General features: G+C 34.6%; 1 protein-coding gene and 1 non-coding gene across 10 annotated transcripts in view; both read left to right on the top strand.

The window, feature by feature from the left end:
* Nucleotides 1–23,689, top strand: part of JMJD1C (jumonji domain containing 1C) — a 346,762-nt gene that overhangs the window by 192,901 nt on the left and 130,172 nt on the right. The window contains exon 1 of one of the 9 annotated variants that reach the window (XM_023643824.2): nt 3,085–3,169. The exons of 7 other annotated variants lie outside the window; for them this stretch is intronic. The gene's annotated coding sequence lies outside the window, so the exon portion shown is untranslated. Of the gene's footprint in view, nt 1–3,084; nt 3,170–3,294; nt 3,711–23,689 lie in introns of those variants that run through there. One more of the 9 variants, XM_070225700.1, reaches the window with a different exon arrangement.
* On the top strand, nt 18,270–18,342 carry TRNAR-ACG (transfer RNA arginine (anticodon ACG)). Its single transcript has one exon. It is a non-coding gene; the product is annotated as a tRNA-Arg (tRNA).

The following is a 23,689-nucleotide window of genomic DNA, read 5'->3' as shown; positions in this document are numbered from 1 at the left end:
ATACATGTAAACGAACTTGACAAAGAGGCCTAAGTGTGTGTTTTGTATGGCCTTTTTGTTCGGAGAAAGGAAAAGTATCTCCATATATTGTTTTATGTATTTTGAGAATCATTTGAATGTATAGTCTATTAAATAAAAATTCTTTTCAAACATCTGTTTACTTATTGACCTCTATGCCTTTCTTTAGCTGCAATTAAGAAAACTGATTTCCTTTGTTTCTGATTGAATGTTCATATATGAAAAGAACTTTGAGATTGGATTAAAAAAATATATATCTATATAAAAATATGATTTTCATTTATTCCCTTTATGCCATACTGTGGAACTGTAAAAGTTTATTGGAAATGTTGCCCTTCAGAGGCCAACTTTACTTTTGATGTGAAAATATAGTTGGTATGCTGTATCACGCAGGAGCACCTAAATCCAGAAGTTTTTGGATTCCCTTTTTTACCCAAAGCTAAAGTTCTCACTAGCAGATGAATTTTAAACTAGTTTTTTAAATGGCATTTTAATTTAGTTAAATTATATTATGAAGGAGAAGGGATAATGTACTCTAACACTGAGTGATACTCTCAGGTTATTAAAAATAGTAACAAAGTAGAAAGAAATACAAATAGGCTATTGTTTATCACAGGCTTTAGTGCCTCCTCTTCGTTTTTTTCTTTTTCTTTTTCCTCTTCCGTGGCCTTTTATTAAAGTGGAGTGTTCCATTATGTGGATGTAACATAGTTTGTTTATGCATTCCCCCCTTTGAGAGAGAACTTTGGTTGTTCCTAGTTTTGGATGATTATGAATAATGCTCTGAAAATCATTAATATATACGTTTTTGTATGAATATAAGTTTTTATTTCACTTGAGCAAATACCTAAGAGGAAGATTGCTGGGTCATATGGTAAGATGATGTTTAATTTCATAAATAACTGCCAAACTGTTGTCAAGAGTGGCTGTCCCATGTTGAATTCCCACCTGAAATGTTTGAGAATTCCGTTTGCTCTTTATCTTCACTTGGTATTGTCAGAGTTTGGTTTTGGTTTATTTTAGACATCCTGTTAAGTGTGTAGTGGTACATCATTGTGGTTTAATTTGTTTTTCCCCAATAGTAGTGGGTGTTGACCTCTATTCATTAGGTTATTTACTATCTATTTTCTTTGGAGAAGTCTCTGTTCAAATCATTTGTCCATTAAAAATTTTTTTTTATTTTTAAGGATTGTTTTCTTTTTAAAAACTTTGGATATAAGTCCTTTTTCAGATATGTGACTTGCAGATGTTCTCCCAGTCTGTAGCAACCATTTGAACTTTTGTGAAGTCCAGTTTATGAGGTTTGGGTTTCTTTTGGATCAGATTTTGATGTCATACCTAAGAACTCTTTCTTAAAACCTGTTCACAACATTTTTTTCCTGTTTTGTTTTACGTGTTTTACAGTTTTAGGGGCCCACCCAGTGGCACAGCAGTTAAGTTCGCACATTCCACTTCGGTGGCCTGGGGTTTACTGGTTTGGATCCCGGCTATGGACCTACGCACTGCCTACCAAGCCATGCTGGGCAGGCGTCCTGCATAAAAAGAGGAGGATTTGTGGCAGATGTTAGCTCAGGGCTATTCTTCGTCAAATAAATATTTTACAGTTTTAGATTTTCCATCCTAGTTGAGATATTATTGGCGTAGAGCAGAGATGTAAATTACATATATTGACAAAACCTGTATGCTCTTTTATTATCTGTGTATGTTTATGCTCTGTTAATGACAATAGAAAAACTAATGAAATCAGCAACCAGCCTCAGCAATATGTCATCTGCCCATATCTTAAGTTAAAAATTTCTAATTTGTAAATGTATATTCTTTGTCTCTGCTTCTACTCCAATCATTAAATCAGCCTGAAATATTTTTTCTTCATTCCTCTATTACTTTCTCATCCTGCATATATGCAAGTCTTATTTCTTAATAAGTTTAGTTGGAGTTAGATTTCCTGATCACTCTCACTTTTCTTAATCTTATGTTTAAGAATGAGAAAAGGTTTAGAGAAAAATATAAGGATAAAGCTGTATATAGTTGCTTACAGCATGAAATTTCCTCAGATATCTGTACTTGGAATTACTATTATATATAATATATGGAATGTATATTTTATATATATATTAGAACAAGAGTTGGCAAACTTTTTCAATATAGGGCCAGATAATAAATATTTTAGGCTTTGCTGGCCACGTGCTCTCTGTTGCAACTACAATATGTAAAGGAATGAAAATGATTATGTTACAAATAACTTTATTTACAAAAACAATCCTTGGACATTGATGCCTAGGTCCAAGGGTTGATTTAAGCCATCTGAATTGAGACTTGAGCAGCAGCTTAAAAGCTATCCAGGTGATTGTAATGTGCAGTTAAGTTTGAGAACCACTGATTTAAAAGAAACTTTGATGTGGAATAAACTTAAACAGAAACCTTAAGAACTTAAAACTGGTAGAAATGTTTATATCAATTCAGTTCAATTCAAATCTGGATAAGCCAAATGGATCTTTGGGGGAAATTTGATTCAAATTTAAATGCTCTGTGTCTTTCCTTTAGTCTAATTGGCAAATCTAACAGTTGCTTTCAGTGCCTTAAGTCTTCTCTTCCTATTTAGGAAAACACAAAATTACAGCAGGTTTTCATAAGAGCCAGCTAACGCTAGATAATTGCATTGCTGCATCAGACCATCCCTGTTAATTATCAGAACAAAGCAAAAATTGATTGATTGCAGACATTGGTAGTTACCTTAAATATAATGCCATAGAAAGTGTCTTTGAAAGTCAGAAAATAAGTGTATTCCTTGAGCTATTTAGTTGGTATTCCATGTAATACAAACCAAAAAATAGTAATTTTTTCTTTTCAACAATTTAATATATGTTTCATTTAACGTATAGAAACACTAATTACATATGATAATCTGCCTGTATAATATATACCAGACCCCAAAATGCCAAATGCATTTATAGTATTTTTCGAATATGCTGAAAATTATCTTCTTTGTTGAAAATAACACATGTTGTCTGAGCCCTGCCTCCTTCCACCTTCAAAGAACCCTGATGACTTACTTTTGTACTCCAGAATCCTGCATCATTCGTTCTCCAGTCTTTGTGATTGGATCAAGGATTGACACCTACCCTATATATAGTGCCAAACTGAATAACAGGTAAGTTTGGAGTAATATGAGTGGCCCTCTTTGAGTAGGTACACATACAAAAGTTCTTAAGTTTTAGTTAGTCCCTAGAAATGAAGCCTCAGACATACAAAAAGAAGCAGCAATGAGAAAGAGATGAAGAGAATGGTTATGCTTCTTAACAACTTTCTGGTGTAGGTGTACCCTTGTGAGAACCTAATCTTTTCTTGCTTTTTGGTTTCTGAGATATCTGTGTAATCTTACAATTCTGCTTTTATCCTCAAGCTATTTTTCTGTTATTTGTAATCAGAAGTACTTTGTGTTGTTTATATTTCAAAATTTATTTGTGATTGTATAAGCATTTGTACTGCAGAAACTCATTCCCATTCCCCAAGTGACTAGCTGGAAGAAACAAACTGGTACTTAAAACCTCTGAATCAAATAGTCACAGTACTTCAAATTGAAGGTGAATAATTACAGTCTTTGAGTTCAAAAGATCAAGAGAGAATTGAACAACTTGGAATAGCCCAATTCTTCAAGATTCAGATCCGAGCTGTCTCCTGTCAGGGTTAAGGTATGTCAGGTCTCCTTATTTTGTACCCCAGTGGCATGCGTGGCATCTCTCTATTGTTCTGATTGTCTCAGAATAGGGCAATTTATTTATTTATTTTTTTTAAAGATAAGCCTGTTAGACTTTTTTTTTTTAAAGATTTTATTTTTTTTCCTTTTTCTCCCCAAAGCCCCCCGGTACATAGTTGTATATTCTTCCTTGTGGGTCCTTCTAGTTGTGGCATGTGGGACGCCGCCTCAGCGTGGTTTGATGAGCAGTGCCATATCCGCGCCCAGGATTCAAACCAACGAAACACTGGACCACCTGCAGTGGAGTGCACAAACTTAACCACTCGGCCACGGGGCCAGCCCCAGGGCAATTTATTTTTATTTTTCCTGTAGCTTCGTAAGAAAATATCATAAGTAGATTGCATGTGTAATGTGCAGTAAGCTTTTTTGTAAAACAAAACCTTTTCCCCACCCCTTCCATTTGTAGGTTTGCTTTCTATGTCAGGACACTGTTTTGTAAAACGCTTTTATCTTTTGAAAACAGACTCAAATTAATCCCAAATATAGTCCTCCATGTTCTCTTCTAACCCCCATCCTTATATATTCTCTTCTTTTCCACTAGGTTCATTCTGCCTTTTTGACTCAAGATGATACTGTCTTTTATTTAGGTGATCAAGAAAAGACTGAGAAGTAGATGAGGTCTGAATTGTTAGTAAGGGGCGAGACGTATAGAGGTTAGATGTTGGAGAACACTATGTGTTAACTTTTTTTTCCTCATTTCATCCTTCTCTACAAATAGGCATCATCTTTATTATCCTATGAGCCTATTACAGTGTTTGGCATTTGGTAGATATTCAGTAAATATCTTTTTGTTGTTTGTTTTGGCATTTAAAATGTGCCCTTTATTTTTATTATTATGGATATGTAATTAACATTCAGTAAAATTCACCCCATTTAATTGTAGAATTGGATAAGTTTTGGCATAAAATGTTTTCGTCACCCCAAAAAGTTCCCTCATGACCATCATAGTCAACCCCCTTACCAGACCTTCAGATCCCAGCACCCACTGATCTGATTTCTATCCCTGTGGTTTTCCCTTTTCCAAAATGTAATATAAATAGAGTTATATGTATATATGAAACTTTATGTCTGGCTTCTTCCATTTAGCATAATGCTTTTGAGATTCATTTATGTTCTATGTATCAATAGTTCATTCCTTTATATTGTTAAAAAAGCATTCCAGTCTATGGATGCGTCATAGTTGATTTATCTATTCACAAAATAATGGACGTATTTGGGTTGTTTGTACTTTGGCCATTATAAATAAAGTTGCTATGAACATTGCAGTACAAGTCTTTGCATGGATATGTTTTTTTATTTCTCTGGGATAAATATGTAGGAGTAGGATTGCTGTGTTGTCTGAGTGCATGTTTAACTTTGTAACAAATTGCCAGAGTGCCAAAAACTGTGGTTGTTGATGATGAGCATATTTTCATGTGTTTATTTACTTTTCATATATCATTTTTGTAAAATATCTGACAAATCTTTGCCCATTTTTAAAACTAAACTTTGTATTTTTGAATAATTTAGAGTTACAGAAAAGTTGCAAGTTAGCACAAAGAGTTCTACCTTATACCCTTTACCCAGTTTCCCTCATTGTTAACATCTTATAGTACCAGGATATATTTGTCAAAACTGAGAAATGACATTGATACATTATATTAACTTAACTCCAGAGTTTATTTAGATTTCACCAGTTTTTGCACTGGTGTCCTCTTTCTGTTTTAGGATCAGTCCAGGCTACCATATTGCCTTTAGTTATCAAGTTTCCCCAGTCTCCTGTGATTTTTGAGTTTCTCAGTGCTGTGGGCTGAATGTTTGTATCCTCCAAAGTTCATATTTTGCAATCCTAACCAACAACATGATCATATGTTGTTGAGGAGGTGCGGCCTTTGAGAGCTGATTAAGGTATTAGGTTAGGCTCTGCCCTTATCAGTGGGATTAGTGTCCTTATAAAAGTGGCCCTGTGAAGCTCTCTTCCCCTTCTACCATGTGAGGACATAGTGAGAAGATGCCATTTCTGAACCAGAAAATGGGCCCTCACCAGACACTGAATGTGTCCACACCTTGATCTTTAACTATGAGAAATAAATTTCAGTTATTTATTTTTTAAATTTTATTTATTTAAACTAAAAACAAAACAAAATAAGTTCACTCATTTCTCCTTTCCCCTATCCTCTGCTTCTGACAACCCCCAGTCTATTCTCTGTATCTGTAAGCTTAGTGTTTTGGTTTGTTTGTATTTGTTTTTTAGATTCCACATATAAGAGAGATCATATGGTATTTGTCTTTTTCTGTTTGACTTATTTCACTTAGCATAATGCCCTTGAGCTCCAAACATTGTTGTCACAAATGGCAAGATTTCATTCTTTTTTTATGGCTGAATAATATTCTATTGTATATATACCATGACTTCTTTGTCCGTTCATCCATCAGTGGACGCCTAGGTTGTTTCCATATCTTGGCTATTGTAAATAGTGCTGCAGTGAACGTTGGGGCTGCATTTATCCTTTCAAGTTTGTGTTTTCATTTTCTTCGGACAGACACTCACAAGTGGAATTGCTGGATCACATGGTAGTTCTATTTTTAATTTTTTTTTGAGGAACTTCCATACTGTTTTCCAGAGTGGCTGCACCAATTAACTTCCCCACCAACAGTGCATAAGGGTTCCCTTTTCTCCACATCCTCATCAACACTTCTTGCTTCTTGTCTTTTTGATAATATCCATTCTAACAGGTGTGAAGTGATAGCTCATTGTGGTTTTGACTTGCATTTCGGTGATGATTAGTGATGTTGAGCATCTTTTTATGTACCTGTTGGCCATCTGTATGTCTTTGGAAAAGTGTCTATTCAGATCTTCTTATGTTTTAATCAGATTGTTTCTTTTTTTGCTGAGTTCTTTATATATTTTAGATATTAGCCCCTTATCAGATACATGATTTGCACATATTTTCTTCCATTCAATGTGTTGTCTTTTCATTTTGTTGATGGTTTCCTTTGCTGTGCAGAAGCTTTTTAGTTTGATGTAGTCCCACTTTTGTATATTTTTGCTTTTGTGTCAGATTCAAAAAATCATCGCTAAGACTTATGTCAAGGAACTTACTGCCTGTGTTTTCTTCTAAGAGTTTTGTAGTTTCCAGTCTATGTTCACATCTTTAATCTATTTTGAATTAATTTATGTGTAGGATGTAAGATAGTGGTCCATTTCATTCTTTTGCACGTGGCTGGCCATTTTTCCCAATACCATTCTTTCCCCATTATATATTTTTGCCTCCTTTGTCATAATTGACCATACATATCTGGGTTTATTTCTGTTGTTTAAAAGCTACCAACTTTGTGGTATTTTTGTTATAACAGCCTGCACAGGCTAAGACTCAGTCTTACCTTGTTTTTCATGACTTTGACAGTCTTGAATTATTGATTTTGCACATTTTTTTGTTGAGCTCTATTGGGTTGTAAAAGATCTTTATGTATTCCAGATACATGTCGTTTATCACATATATATTTTGAGATATTTTTTAGCCTATATCTTTTCATTTTTTAAATTTATTTGGAAGATCAGATGTTTTTAATTTTGATGAGGTCCAACTTATCAATTTTCGATTTTTTATTTCTTTCTTTGTTTCTGCTTTTCGTGTCATCAGAAGTTTTCTGTCTAACCCAAAGTGATGTGAATTTTCTTTCAGAAGTTTTTGATTTTACATGTAGGTCTACATTAGCAGCTAATTTTTGTAGATAGTACAAGGGAAAGGTGGAAATTCTTTTGTTCTTGGCATGTGAATGTTCAATTCTTCCAGCACCATTTGTTGAAAAAACTTACCATTTTTCTATTGAATTTCTTTGGTATCTTTATTGAAAATCAAGTGATACTTAGGTGTTGCTCTGTTTTTGGAATTTCAGTTCTGTTCCATTAATAGTAAATGTCTTGATTTGAAGTAATAGCATGAACTCTTTATACTACTCAGTAACCTTACACTGGTTTACTGCGTCTCCTGTTTTGTTACGTTCTTATTTCACTGGCCTAACTCATTTCTATTTCATGGTCTTTTTTCTGCCATATTAACTATGTCGTATATAAATAAGAACATGTTAATACCCATTATTCCACCTTATGAAATATAACATTATCAGCACAAATATACCCCTTTCCAATTGCAGCTCCCACTCTTTCCTCCAGTGAAATGCCTATTTTGCCACCTCTGATGCATCCTTAAATAATGTTTCATTCTGCATGTTTTTGAATTTTATATAAATATTACAAATATTTGCTTATTTTCTTTAACATCGGTTTTGATTTTTATCTTTGTTCATGAATGACTGGCCTCTAGGACCATGTGATTGCTTCTCCTGCCCTGACTAGCCTGGCAGGGATTTGGGGACAAAGTCTGGGTGTCCTAAATCTGTTTCATTTCTGCCCTTTTTTTCAGTGGAATCTTTGCAGTACATCTGCATTCTATGAGGCGTTTTCTTCTCACTTAGCTTAGAAGAACACTTCTGTATGTGCAGGGCTAGGAGAAACCAGAGGAATCAGAATCCTCCTACAGGTGGGGAGCCTGAGGCCCAGAAAGGGAAAGAGGCTGGCCCTGGGAAACATAGCAAGGCACCTAATTTCCCCCAGTAGTGACATTTTGTACAGCTGTGGTACGATATCCCAGCCAGGAAGTGACATTGATACAGTTGCTAACTTTATTCAGATTTCACCAGTTTTACATGCACTCTTTGTGTACATGCATGTGTACATATTGTGTTGTATGCAATTTCATCACTGTGTAGATTCATTTGACCACCACCACAGTCAAGATAAAGAGTAATTCCATCACAGATCCCTCATGCTACCCTTTGTAACCACGGCCACCTCTCTTCCCAACCCCTGGCCACCAGTAATCTATTTTCCATCTTTATAATTTTGTAATTTCAGGAATATTTTATAAATGGAATCATACTGTATCTAACCTTTGGAGATTGGCGTTTTCACTCAGCATAATTCCCCCCCTTTAAGTTTCTTTCAAATTGTTTTGGGCATCAGTAGTTTGTTCCTATTTATTGCTGAGTAATATTCCCATGGAATGGATGTACCACAGTTTGTTTAATCATTCACCTGTTGAGGGACATTTGGGATTGTTTCCAGCTTTTTGCTATTATGGATAAAGCTGATGTGAACATTCATGTACAGGTTTTTATATTAACATAAGTTATCTTTTGGCTGAGATAAGTACCTGAGAGTGCAATTGCTGGGTCATATGGCAAGCACATTTCAGGTTTGTGCTATTTTCTGCATTTACTTAAGTATTCTTTAATGTCTTTCAATAATTTTATACATAATAGGCTTATATATCTTTCATTACATTTTTTCCTAGATACTTTATAATGCTTTTTGAAAAAAGTTTTATTTTCCAATAGTTAGATGCAATTGTTAATTAAATGAAATTAAATTTTTACTTTTGTATCCAACAGCCTTAGAAAATTTTCTTATTAATTGGAGTTTTCAGCATAGGGAATATATCATCTGTAAATAATGCATTATTCCTTTCTTTTTAATCTTTTAAATTAATTTTTCCTGTCTTTCCTCACTTGGCCTGCCATTCAAGTGTTGTGAATAGATGTGACTATGGGCTTCTTTGTCATCATTAAAGTTTGTCTTTGCTATAGATGTTCTTTATCAAGTTAAGAAGGTTCTCTAGATGTGACTATGGGCTTCTTTGTCATCATTAAAGTTTGTCTTTGCTATAGATGTTCTTTATCAAGTTAAGAAGGTTCTCTTTTTGTTTTGCCTGATTCTTTTTATCATGAATAGGTGTTGAATTTTATGGAATACTGCATCCATTAATGATAATATTTTTTTCCTACTTTTGTACTATGTTAAGTAAGACACTTATGAAGTTTTCCACTAGTAGTCATCCCTAAATTTCTTAGGTTGATCTAAATTAGTTCTTATGAATTATCTCTTATATATTGTTGACCTTGGATTGCTGATAACTTTCTTTAGAATTTTTTGCATTGGTTTTCCTGAGTGAGGTTGGCCTGCAATTTTTTTCTTATACATTGTATGTTTGCTTTTGGTCTGAATGTTATGCAAGATTTATATGATGAGCTGTGAAATAGTCTCCCCTTTTATTTTGGAAGATATCTGTAAGTTTGGAATTAGAGTGAGCCCTGGTGGCGTAGTGGTTAAGTTTGGTGTGCTCCACTTTGGTGGCCAGCATGGATGTATACCACTCATTTGTCAGTGGCCATGCTGTGGCAGTGGCTCACATACAAAAAGAGGAAGATTGGCAGCAGATGTTAGCTCAGGGTGAATCTTCCTCAGGGGAAAAAAAAAATGATTGGAAGTAAAAGTTCCTTGAAGGCATGGTAGGGCTCTTTCAGCCTGGTATTTTCTTTGGGGGCAGGTGATTACCAGCTGATTCAATTATTATTAATGTCTGTAGGAATATAAAGGTTTTGTCTCTGGTAAACGGTGTTTCTCGAGAGATGCGTTCATTTTATCTATTTTTCAAGTTTATTTGCTTAAGATTGTTAATAATACTGTTTTCTTTTTCATGTTTGTAGGACCTACAGTCTGTAATAGGTATTTTACTTCCAAATGTTGTTCATTGTGGCTTCCCCCTAACCCCACTCCCCCGATTTACCTTGTCCAAGGTTCATCAGTGCTATTAGTCTTTTCCAAAGAACCACAGTTTGGCTTTATTTATACTCTCCATTGTAATTTTTTCCCTCATTTGTTTTGTTCTTATGTTTTATTATTCTTTTTTTTAAGATTTTATTTTTCCTTTTTCTCCCCAAAGCCCCCCAGTACATAGTTGTATATTTTTAGTTGTGGGTCCTTCTAGTTGTGGCATGTGGGATGCCATCTCAGTAGGGCTTGATGAGCGATGCCATGTCTGCACCCAGGATCCGAACCGGCGAAACCCTGGGCTACCGAAGCAGAGCGTGTGAACTTGACCATTCAGCCATGGGGCTAACCCCAATTATTTCTTTTCTTATGCTATGAGTTTATTATTTTCTTTGTTCTTAGATCTTAAATTGAATACTTAGCTAATTGATTTGGAGTGTTTCCTTTCTAATATAATCAGTGTAGCTCTGAATTTCATTGTAAGTAATGCTTGAACTGATGCCCACAAAGTTGGTACATATTTTCATTATTAGTGTAAAATATTTCCTGAATTCCATTAAAATTTTTCTCTGACTTGTAAGTTCAAATACAAATCAATTCTTAAAATTTTCTTTACCTATACTTCTTTTAGTTATATTTTTGTTTACTGACTGAATTAACATTCTTATGGTCAGAAGATATGGTCTTTATAATACCAGTACTTCAAAACTTGTTTAGGCCTAGTATATGGTCAGTTTTCATAAATGTTTCATGTGTTCTTGGGGATAAAATGTGTATTCTTTATAATTAAGTACAGTATCTTATATATATCCATTAAATCAAGCTCATTAATTTTGCTGTTCAGAATTATCCTTTGTCCTAACAGTCAGCTCATGGTCTGCTTGATCCATCAATTGTTTCAAATGATGTATTGTGATCTTATACAATGATTGTGAATTTATCAAGTTCTCCTTGTTTTTCTGTCAGAGTTTCAAAGTAAAGTTTGAAGCTAAGGTTATAATTTGAACAAAATTAGGATTGTTAGATGTTCCTAACACATTATACAAATGATCCTCTTCCTCTCCCGTTTCTCCTTGAAATCTGTTAGGTCTGATATTAATATAAATTAAACAACTTTCTTTTGGATACTATTTGCTGATACATCTTTTTGCCTCTTTTGGCATTCAGAATTTCTGTAATTTTAAGTATGTATATATAGATGGATTTTGTGGATAATATTTCCTGTCTTACAAGATTCATCTTTTAACTTGAGAACTTATACCACTGTATTTATTAAAATAACCAATATATTTGAAATTATTTCTAACCTCTTTTTTTGCTCTGCATTTTTTGTTTTAACTTTCTGCTTTTGCCTTCTTTTAGACTGATTTTCCCCCTCCTTTTGTTATTTTTATTTCATTATGTTTTCCTTCTTATTTGGGCATCTTGTACTTTACGTGTACTTTTTAAATAGAAACCTTTGCTATTTTAACATGCATACTCAGTCTAAAGTTAGTCTTTTTACTTCTGTAACTCCAGTCCCTGCCCTCTGAACCTATATTGCCTCATTGTCTATTATATTTACTATATCTTGTTTTCTTTCCTCAGGTTTAGACATTATTATTGCTATATTATATAGTCTGTTTAGATTTATTCTCACATTTTCCATTGACTATGCTCAATATTCCTTTTGGTAATTTTCACTTTCTATTTGAAATAATTTCCATATGCCAGTCAGTTATTCCTTTAGAATTTTCCTTAGTGACTATTGTGAAGAAAACAATCAGTTTTTATTGTTTGTTTCTTTATTTCACCTCATTCTCAAAGGTTACTGTGCTTAGAATTCTAGGTTGATGTTCATTTTCTATTAACACATTGAAGATACTATTCCACTGAACTTCGCTTAAGATTGCAGCTAGATTTTCTTTCTTTAGTATTCTTTCTTTTTTTCTAGATATTTTTATAAACTCCTCTTTAATTTTTCTGAACATTCATTCAATTTCTCTGTGTTGTATTTCAGTTTAAATTTTGTTTTATTCATTATGTTTGAGATTGATTGGGCTTTCTACATTTAAAGTTTATAGTTTTGGAACCCTTCTGTTAAGTTTTTGGCCATGACTTGTTTGAGCTTATTTTTTTCCCCAGTCTGTCTACGCTCTCCTAGAACTCTAATGTCACACCTTTTAATTCTAATTATCTTATCTTCTCCTTCCTATTACTGTTATTTTGTCATTCTGGGCTACATTTTGGATAATTTATCTGGAGATATCCCCCCTGTTCATAATAATTCTCTTCTGTTTTGTCTTGTCTATTATTGAAACCATCTAATGAGATTTAAAAACTTTTGAACAGTTTTGTTGTTGTTTTACAGATTGTTTGCTTATTCTTTAAAGTATTATTTTCCTCACTATATTTCCCACCTTCTCTTTTATTCATGGCTATTAGATCTGGCTTTTTTATATGTTTAGTCAAAAATTATCTTAATTCTGTGCCGTCTAAGCTCTGATGCCGTGTGTGTGTGTGTGTGTGTGTGTGTGTGTGTGTGTGTGTATGTGTATGTATATGTGTTAACATTGACTTATGGTGCTTTGTTTCATTATGTGTTTGTGAGTTTTTTTTTTAATTGATATTATCTTTGGGGATACTTCTGAATTGAATTGGCATTTGCTTTTTCCAATTAGAACTATAATATGAAACCCTCAGTTAGAGTTTGTGGACCATGTAGGTTATATAAATTCATTCCAGAAGTCTGCATGAACATGACTGTGATATAGAATTCTTGAAGAAAAACCCCAAAAAGGAAGAACTGAAAGAATACTGAACCTGGTCAACAATTAGGTCAAGAGCTGATTGTCAAGAGAAACTGTGAGTGCTTAAAGGAAATGGAGTGATAAGTTTAGTATACTGAAAGAAAATATTGCCAACAAAGAATTCTATATCCAGTGAAAATATCTTTCAGAAAGGAAGCAAAATAAATACATTTCAGACAGTCTAAAACAGATCTGCCACTGGAAAAACCAGTCAAAGAAGTGGTTCAAGCAGAAGGAAAATGATTCCAGATAAAAGCAAGTAGGTGCAGGAAGAAATGAAGAGTGCCAGAGGAGTTATAGGTAAATATAGACATTTTATAAAACAAAACATAGTTGAATAAAAATAGAAAATGTAGATAAATTTTTAAATATTGCCTTTTATAAACAATATTTACTGTGGTCTATAGAGTTTAAATCACAAAAGTGAAATATATGACAGTAATAGCACAATAGGTGACAGAGTAGGTTAGTGGAATTAAACTGGTGTAAGTTGCATTATTTGAGAAATTATTAAAAAGTGTCAGTTAAAGTAGGTAATAATAATTCTAGAATTATATTGTAATCTGTAGGGTAACCACTAAAATAATTATTAAAAAATATATAACTAAAACGTGAATAAAGTAGAATAAATGGAATAATAAAACATTAATCCAAAGTACATTAAAAAAGAAGTAAAGAAACAGAGTAGATAGGATAAATAGATAAATAATCAGATGGTAGACATAAACACATCTGTACCAGTCATTGTATTCAATTGGAATGGACTAAGCCATCCAATTAAAATCCAGTGATGTGGGGCCAGCCCCATGACCTAGTGGTTAAGTTTAGCGCACTCTGCTTTGGTGGCCCAGGTTTGATTCCTGGGCATGGACCTACACAACTCATTGGTGCCCATGCTGTGGTGGCAACTCACCTCCTCAATATAGGAAGACTGGCAAATGTTTGCTCAAGGCAAATTTTCCTCAGGGAAAAAAAGAGGAAGACTGGCAACAGATGTTAGCTCTGGGCGAATCTTCCTCAACAAAAAAAAAAACCCAATGATAGGCAGACTAGATAAAAAACAAAATCCAACTATGTGCTGTTTATAAGAGGTGGTATACTTTAATTATGAAAGAGGTTGAAAATAATAGGATGGAAAAGGTAAACTATATGCAAAGACTTCACTAAAAGAAAGTGTAGCTATATGGGTATTATACTATAAATACTCAAGGAAAGAATTACTAGAGATTTAGACAGACATTTCATAATGATAAAATGGTTAATTCAATAAGAAGACATAACAACACTAAGTTTATATGCATTAAGATTAGCTTCAAGGAGTTTAATGCAGAAATTGAAAAGTAAAAGGATATGGATAGAAATTCATAGTCACATTAACATATCTCTTCCATAAACTGATGATACACGTGGACAAAAAAGAGTAAGAGTGTAGTTATTGAAGAACATTATTAAATCAGCTTGGCCTTGTTAACAAATACAGAACATTCCCCACCCTACCCCCAGAAGTATAGAATATACATCATTGTCACTTAGGAAGGTAGTTCATGTACTGGACCATGAAGCAATTCTCCCAAATTAGCTCATAAATGTCAAAGAATTGAATTCCTACAGAGTAAGTTCTGTGGCCACAGTGAAATTACACTAGAAATTGGTAACACAGAGCTTACCATAAAATCTACCAAATAATTTGAAATTAAGCAACACATTTTTAAGTAATCTGTGGTTCAAGGAAGAAATCACAATTTATATTAGAAAATATTATGAAATAAATGAAAACACATTTCACAACTGGTGGTTGGCAGTTAAAGCAGTGGTTAGAGGGAAATTTATAGCTCTTAATTTATGCATTGGAAAAGAAGGTTGAAAATCACTTTCTATTTCAAGATGCTGGAAAACAAACAGCAGATTAATAACCCCAGTGAACGTAGAATGAGGGACATAATAAAAGTAGAAGCAAGTAAAACAAGGCACAAATATACAAAGTGAAAAATCTGAAAGCCAAACAATGGTTATTACTACAGATATTAAAAAGGCAATAGCAGGCTATTATGCACAACTTAATGCCAAAAAATATTTGAAAATTTAGGTGAAATGGATAAATTTCTTAAAAAGGAGATGTTAATAAAATACATGCAAAATGAAATAGAAAATTTGAATAATCCTCTATCTGTGAAGAAGTTTAACCCACAAAGCTTTCCATTTGATAATTCTGGACCCACCTGGCTTTATGGGTGAATTTTTTTCGTGTTTAAGAATAAATATCACAGGGCCTTTTAGAGAACAGAAAAACAGAAAAAATCCTTTCCAGTTCTTTTTATGAGCCAGCCTAACATTGGTAAAACCTGAATATAATACTATAGGAAGGGAAAATTGTAGACTAATATACAGGCGTACCTTGGAGATATTGCATGTTTGGTTCCAGACCACTATAATAAAGTGAATATCTCCATGAAGAGAGTCACGTGAATGTTTTGGTTTCCCAAGGCAAATAAAAGTTATGTTTACACTATAGTCTATTAAGTGTTCATTAGCATTATATCTAGAAAAACAATGTACCTACCTTAATTTAAAAATACTTTATTGCTAAAAAATGCACATCAACATCTGAGCATTCAGTGAGTTGTAATCTTTTTGCTGGTGAAAGATCTTCCCTTGATCTTAATGGCTGCTGACCCAGGTGGCCAAAGGTTGAGGTGGCTGTGGCAATTTCTTAAAATAAGACAACAATAAAGTTTGCCACGTTGATTGACTCTTTGCCGCATTGATTGACTCTTCCTTTCATGAATGATTACTCTGTAGCATGCGATACTGTTTGATAGCATTTTACCCCCTTCTTTCAAAATTGGAATGAATCCTCTCAACCTCTCCCACTGCTTTTCAATAATCTTCATAGCATCTTCACCAGGAGCAGATTCCACCTCAAGACACCACTTTTGCTCATCCATAAGAAGCCACTTCTCATCCAATAAAGTTTTATCATGAGATTGTAGCAATCCCTCAGTTACACGTTTAGGCACCACTTGTAGTTCTCTTGCTGTTTCCGCCATATCTGCAACTACTTCCTCCACTGAAGTCTTGAAACTCTCAAAGTTATGCATGAGGATTGGAATCCCCTTCTTCCAGACTCCCGTTAATGTTGACGTTTTGACCTCTTCCCATGAATTACAAATGTTCTTAATGGCATCTAGAATGGTGAATCCTTTCTAGAATTACTTCAATTTACTTTGCCAGATCCATCAGAGGAGTCACTATCTATGGCAGCTATAGTTGTACTAAATGTATTTCTTCAATAACAAGACTTGAAATTTGAAATTACTGCTTGATCCATGAGCTGCAGAATAGATGTTGTGTTGTTAGCAGGCATGAAAACAATATTAATCTCGTTGTACATTTCCATCAGAGCTCTTGGGTGACCAGGTAGTGTCAACGAGCAGTAATTTGAAAGGAATCATTTTTTTCTGACCAGTAGATCTCAACAATGGGCTTAAAATCTTCAGTAAACTGTGTTGTAAACAGATGTGCTGTCATCCAGGCTTTGTTGTTCCATGTATAGAGCACAGGCAGAGTAGATTTAGCATGATTCTTAGGGGCCCTAGAATTTTCAGAATAGTAAATGAGCATTGGCTTCAACTTCAAGTCACCAGTTGCATTAGTCCCTAACAAGAGAGTCAGCCTGTCCTTTGAAGGTAGGTATTGACTTCTCCTCTCTAGCTGTGAAAGTCCTAGATGGCATCTTCTCCCAATATCAGGCTGTTTCATCTACATTGAAAATCTCTTGTTTAGTGAAGCCACCTTCATGAATTATCTTTGCTAGATCTTCTGGATAACTTGCTGCAGCTTCTACTGATTTACTTTGCACTTTTTTTTTCTCTTTTTTTTTTTTGAGGAAGCTTAGCCCTGAGCTAACATCTGCTGCCAATGCCCCTCTTTTTGCTGAGGAAGACTATCCCTGAGCTAACATCCGTGCCCATTCTCCTCTACTTTGTATGTGTACGCCTACCACACCATGGCTTGCTAAGTGATGCCACGTCCACACCCGAGATCTGAACCAGCGAACCCCAGGTCGCTGAAGCAGAATGTGTGAACTTAACCACTACACCACCAAGCCGGCCCTTACTTTGCACTTTTATGTTATGAAGATGGCTTCTTTCCTTAAACCTATCCAGACCACTAGACTTTCTCCATGTCAGTAATAAGGCTGTTTCACTTTCTTATCGTTTATATGTTCACTGGAGTAGCGTTTTTAATTTCCTTCAAAAACTTTTCCTTTGTACTCACAGCTTGGCTAACTGCTTGATGCAAGGAGCCTAGCTTTCAGCCTGTTTCAGCGTTTGACATGCCCTCTTTACTAAGCTTAATTAATCATTTCTGATTTAAAGTGAGAGGTTCTGATTTTTTATTTAAAATGAGATAGATGTGACTCTTCCTTTCACTTTTAACACTTAGAGCCCACTGTAATGTTATTAATTGGCCTAGTTTCAATATTGTTGTGTCTCAGGGAGTAGGGAGGCCAGAGGACACTGGAGAAAGGTGGGGGAACAACTGGTCAGTGGAGCAGCCAGAACATATACAGTATTTATTGATTAAAATCACCATCTTATATGGACGTGGTTCATGGCACCCAAAAACAATTAAGATCGTAACATCAAAGATCAAAGATCACCATAACAAATATAATAATAATGAAGAAGTTTGAAGCAGTGCGAGAATTACCAAAATGTGACCCAGAAACATAAAGTAAGGAAATACTTTTGGAAAAATGGTTGATAACGCTTGATGCAGGGTTGCTACAAACCTTCAATTTATAAAAAACACAATATCTGTGAAGCGTGATAAAGTGAAGCACAGTAAAATGAGGTATGCCTTTATAGCATGTACATAGATACAAAAACCATAAAAAGGATTACCCATTACAATCTAATAATGTATAAAAAAGTATAATGCATCATGAACAGATGGTTTTATTTCAGAAATTTAAAGCTGGTTTAACATTTGAAAAATTAGCGTAATTTGTTAACAGAACAAAGGAGAAAAACTAATTGATAGAAGCAGAAACATCTTTTCATAAAATTCAATACCTGTTTATGATTTTTTAAAAAAATTCAGCAACACAGGGCCAGTGGCGCAATGGATAACGCGTCTGACTACGGACCAGAAGATTCTAGGTTCAACTCCTAGCTGGCTCGAGGCATGCTTTTGGGGCTGGCCAGGTGGCGCAGTGGTTAAGTTTGCACATTCTGCTTCCTGGCGGCCCGGGCTTTGTGGGTTCAGATCCCGGTGCGGACATGGCACCACTTGGCAAAAGCCATGCTGTGGTAGGCGTCCTACGTATAAAGTGGAGGAAGATGGGCATGGAGGTTAGCTCAGGGCCAGTCTTCCGCAGCAAAAAGAAGGACTGGCAGTAGTTAGCTCAGGGCTAATCTTCCTCTAAATAAATAAATAAATAAATATTAAAAAATAAAAAATAAAAGTTCAGCAACTTAGGAATAAAGGGAACTCTTTATTCTAATAAAGAATATCGACACAAAATCTTCAGCTTTTAATACATTTAAGTGAAATATTGAATGCTTTTTCACTGACACTGGGAACAAGACAAGAATGTCCAGTGTCATTATTTTCAACAGTCCTCCTTAAATTACTCTACAGGCTGTTGGAGGTTATGTGATTGATATGTTCAAGATTACAATGCTAATGTGAGTAGTACAGTTAGAGATAAAACCAAGGTCTTCTAGCTCTCATTGTTCTTCATGTGATTTTTAGATCTACTATTACATAAAATAGATTGATACTATATAGTATGGTGGATACTGGTGTGTTTATGAGCATTAATTGAAAAACAACTTGTTATAAAATTACGACTTAAAGTTTTATGTGTTTGGAGTTTTAAAGAAGTTGTTGTGCATGTTCATAAGTAAATTTTGTTTTATTATTATTTCAAAGATTATAAGCATTTTTAAATTATAAGATATACTTTCCTGTAATGTGAAATGATTAAATGTAGTTATACAATATTTGTGGTAAAAGGGATCTGAAAAAGTTTAAATTCAGCTGCCTCATTAGGCAGATGAGGAAACTATTCTCTGATTGTATTTCCTGTGCACTCCTCTGCCTTATCATTTTTCTCACATGAAAAAGAAAATTATAGGGGTAATTATTCTTAGGGATTTTAGAAGAGGCAGAGAGGGTGCCTAAGTCGCATTAGCTCACTATGGCCAGAGGCATCCTTCTCTTAGGAACACTAGGATAGGTCTCGTACTAATTTCTCTTGCTCATTAATTTTAAGAACTACTAATTTAAAGCTCCTTTACAACTTAGTACATGCGCATCCTAGATTTATATGACTTTTTCTTTTTTGGGGGGTGGGGAGGGGTGAAGTGAGTTTCTACAAATGCATCTCCAGAAAGCAGAGAAGTCGTCCCCCCCAGAGAAATAAACCAGGATAACAGAAGGGATGATACTTTGAATATAAAGGGCCTGAGGGATAAGTGTAAAATGAGTCACAGCAACGTCAGCAGCACCACTGTGCTCGGCATACTGTTCAGACAGGCTTTAAAGCATATTGTACGACTTTGGGCCAACATCCAAGAGGAACGACCTAGGGATAGAAGCGTCAAGGTGGTAGCAGAGATGAGAGCTAATTAGCTGTCCTTTCCTCTCATTCCAGCTGACTGCAAAAAAGACAGATCTTTCCATTTGACCATTATATCTTTTAACTATAAATCTATTTTCTTAGACAAACTGAGACAACAATGGTATTTTCCTATGCTAAAGTAGAAAAATTCGGTAGAGGAATAGTTCATATTTTTTATATATGAGGGAACTGGAAAATATGGTGGATAGATTTTATAACATATTTAATTTAGTGGTTTTGAATGGCAAGCAGAACTTTAGGCAACCGAATTTAATTCTGCCCTGTTTGCTCAACAGGCACCAACCAGTTCATTGTAGATCTTCTTACCAGAGTTCTTTGTTGCAATAATGAAACCAACTAAGGTCAACTAAGGCAATTTTAAGCAGAAAGGGGAGCTGAATAAAGAACTTTGGAATACAGGATCCCCAGAAAGACTTAAGAACCATGCTTGGTGGTTATGCAGGAACCAGTCTAGCATGCAAAATCAAACCACAAAAGTTCTTCTGTGTTGGACAGAAGCCCTGTAGCAATACTATTGATGCTTATAGTAGCCATACATCTTGGTTTTCCTTGGTAATTATTAAGAGTTCATTTCATTCTCAGAAGTTTCCCAGTTTGGACAGTAAATTACATGATCACTCTTCTGATGTTGAAACATCACTGCCTCTGGAAAGCAGATAAAGATGCTTCTACTTCTAGTACCCTTGCCAGCATCAAGTTCACTTGTCCCTTGATTCTTCCTGTTGGCTTCAGATTCAAATTCTGGGGCAGATTTGTCTGATTGATAGCACTCAGCTAGTAAGGAATCTGGAAATGTATCTGTGTTTTCCAGTTTCTATAGAGAGAGACTGCCTGAACAGGTAGGGGTTTTCCCAAACATAAGAAAGTTTTATAAGCTGGGCAGTCAAAAGAATAACAGATATTGAGTGTATTTTGTTTTATTCTCTCATTTTCTTTCTTTCCTTAGTTAGATACAGTACCATCCTCTTCCTCTTGGGCTGGCTAAACCTATGAGGCACTTGTTAAAGTGATTTGTGTGTCTACTGAGAAAGAATGGTAGTGAAAGTATAGACTAGGTTTTTGTTCTTATACATATATTTTTTTCTGGAAGCAAGGAGACTCCATTGGGATGAAGGAAATATATTCACCCATTCTCACATCTTCATTATGTGAAAAAATAACTTGTCCTTCTACTAAAGATAGAAAATTTAAAACTAAAAAGTCAAAAGATATTTAGCTTTAAAAATTTTTTAAGTTTATGCTGTCCATGTAGTGTCTGTATTCAACCCTTCAGTTTCCCTAACATGATGTTACTGCATCTGGATCTATCGGTAGGACATACTTAAATTTTATCTGAATTATCCTTAAAAAAAAAATGAAACTAAAATCTAGATGATATTCAGATCTTCCCTAAAGAGCTCCAGATAAGTTATTTAGAAATATTATTTCTGTTAAATTTTTTTGGTCTCGAATTTTTGCCTGTATAGGAAGAACACTTGGGTTAGTTGTTAGTTAACATGGAGTTTAGTCACTGCTCTCTTTTGTAAACCTTATGACTTTATATGTCATTTAACCTCTTTCAGTTTTACATGTCCCAATTTCCTCTTGAAGTTGTTATGACTAAGTAATTTATAATGAATGTGGAGGGTTGTTTTAGATTATCAAATACTTTATAAATGTGAAGTGTTTCCTTACTGTAGTAATAAGACCTGTAGAATGTCACCAAATATACCTTCCCTCTGGGAGAATAGGACACATGCCCCTCGCCCATCTGCTTCCTGTTTCTCATGTAGCTAGGAAGAATGAGGGGATCCACATGAGGACACCTCAGGGAACAGGATTGCCACTATAAGGGGATCACTATACAGAACAATGGTGGATTTTCTATGGCTACAAAGCATCTCACTTTAACGGATTTGGAAATTGAGAAGATTAGGGTCTAGTGCAGTGGACACTGATTAGGGATTAGTTCTTCTTGGCTAAGATCCTCTTTATTTGCATTCTTGTATTGTGGGGCTCTTCTTATGTGGGTTTCTCAAGATCTCCTGATATAGAATTTGTGTGAAACCAAGGAGTCATGAGATTGTCTTGATGACAGCATTGAAACACATAGTGTTGAGAACCTTTATGATATTTATCCTCTGTAACCTAAACGTTATCATTCAGATTGTGTTTTTCTTTCTTCTTTTTTATTTGTGCCTTAGATTTTATTAGAGTATCTCAGGAAATAGCTCTAGGGTTTGAGGTGTGGAAGCTAATGGAAAATGAACAGATATATTAGGATTGAAATCTGGGTATGTTAATTTTGAAAATAACATTGCTTTACTTCATTTTATAGCACATTAGACAGGATTTAGTCCTTGACTCTTTATCTCTTTATTTTGTAGTATGTCCATTTATTCGGAGATATATGGATAATTAAAAGAAAGTCTAATAAAATCCTTGGAAGTTCTTTCCAGTCTTCTCAAGACTTATTTCCCAGTTTGAGAGACACATTCTTCCAAAGCTTACTTTCTTTCAGATTTCTTCCTAACATGCCTTCTACTCTTCCCTCCACCAGCAACACATAAAGTTGCCCTTTCCTCCAGATGTCTTATCTGGGAGGAACAATGATTCTTACTCTTAAGGTGATTTAAAAATTTTAGGGGCATATGTGTAATACCATAGTATTTTACCAGATCTTAAAAATGAGGTCAAAAGGCATTATACAGCAACTTGTAACTTGATAAGTACGTAGTTATGTAAACCCAGATGCCTAGATTTTATTTTGCTCTTATATGTTTAATAAAGATGATAAGATGGTTTTAGATACTTGTCTGATAAGAATTTTTTAAAATAAGTAGTCATACTTTGCTTAACAACAAGAAAACATTCTTAGAAATGCGTTGTTAGGCGATTTTGTCATTGTGTGACCATCATAGAGTATACTTACACAAACCTAGATGATAATAGCCTACTGCATACCTGGGCTATGTGGTACTAATCTTATCAGACCACCATCCTATATGCGGTCCGTTGTTGAATGTGTTCTGAAGTGTCGTTAATGCAGTACATGACTGTACAATGGTTCAAATTGTATATCACAGTGAAGATGCCAGATTTAAAGAGGAATTGTATTTGGAATCAAGTTTCCTTTTAACTGACTATTAAGTGGGAAAGTTAGCTTTTTAAAGCATTGCAAAGATCTTTCTTGTATTGCATCGCTCCCCCTCCTAGATCATCACCGTTTTTTGATAGAGTATCCAGATTGGTTGTCTTACAGATTTTATTATCAAGGTTGAAGCTATCAAGAACAGTCTCTGCTAGCAACGTTCAGAGGCGCTTTGTCCTAATGCTATGTCTGACATCCCCTGTGAGGTAGTGTCTCTGTTTTTCTGGGTCAGCTCTTTTTGTGAAGGACTAGAACTCCTTAGCTAGGGAACAAGATTTAAAAACAAAGAAACTGCATTTTTTTTTTAAAAAAAAAAACCTCCTGGATTATAGTCAGCATATATAATCATAGATTATATTAACTTGTGTTCTTTACTATTTTAACTCAAAGAACATAAAATTGATAAAATTTAATTTATTAAAGTGAATGCCAAATTAGATGTATTTTCCTAAATCTAAAAAGAGTAAAGTCTGTCTTTTTTTTAACCTTATTTGAACACAAATTTGTATTCAGAAGGAATAGCAAAGCCCATGTTGCGTTTTCCTTTATTGATCAAAACTTTTGATGCCAAGAACTCAGATTTAATGATACTGGAAAAGTGGTACATGGTAAAGGATGACAGAATATGTCTATTACCTTTTCTTTTTGTTTTTTGAAGATTGGCAGCTGAGCTAATATCTGTTGCCAGTCTTCCTTTCTTTTCTTTTTTTTTACCTTCTTCTTCTCCCCGAAATCCCCTAGTATGTAGTCA

Source organism: Equus caballus, chromosome 1 (genome assembly GCF_041296265.1).
Source record: "Equus caballus isolate H_3958 breed thoroughbred chromosome 1, TB-T2T, whole genome shotgun sequence".
Taxonomy (NCBI): domain Eukaryota; kingdom Metazoa; phylum Chordata; class Mammalia; order Perissodactyla; family Equidae; genus Equus; species Equus caballus.
Note: the sequence above shows the minus strand (reverse complement) of the source record. Positions and strands in the feature narration are given on the sequence as shown.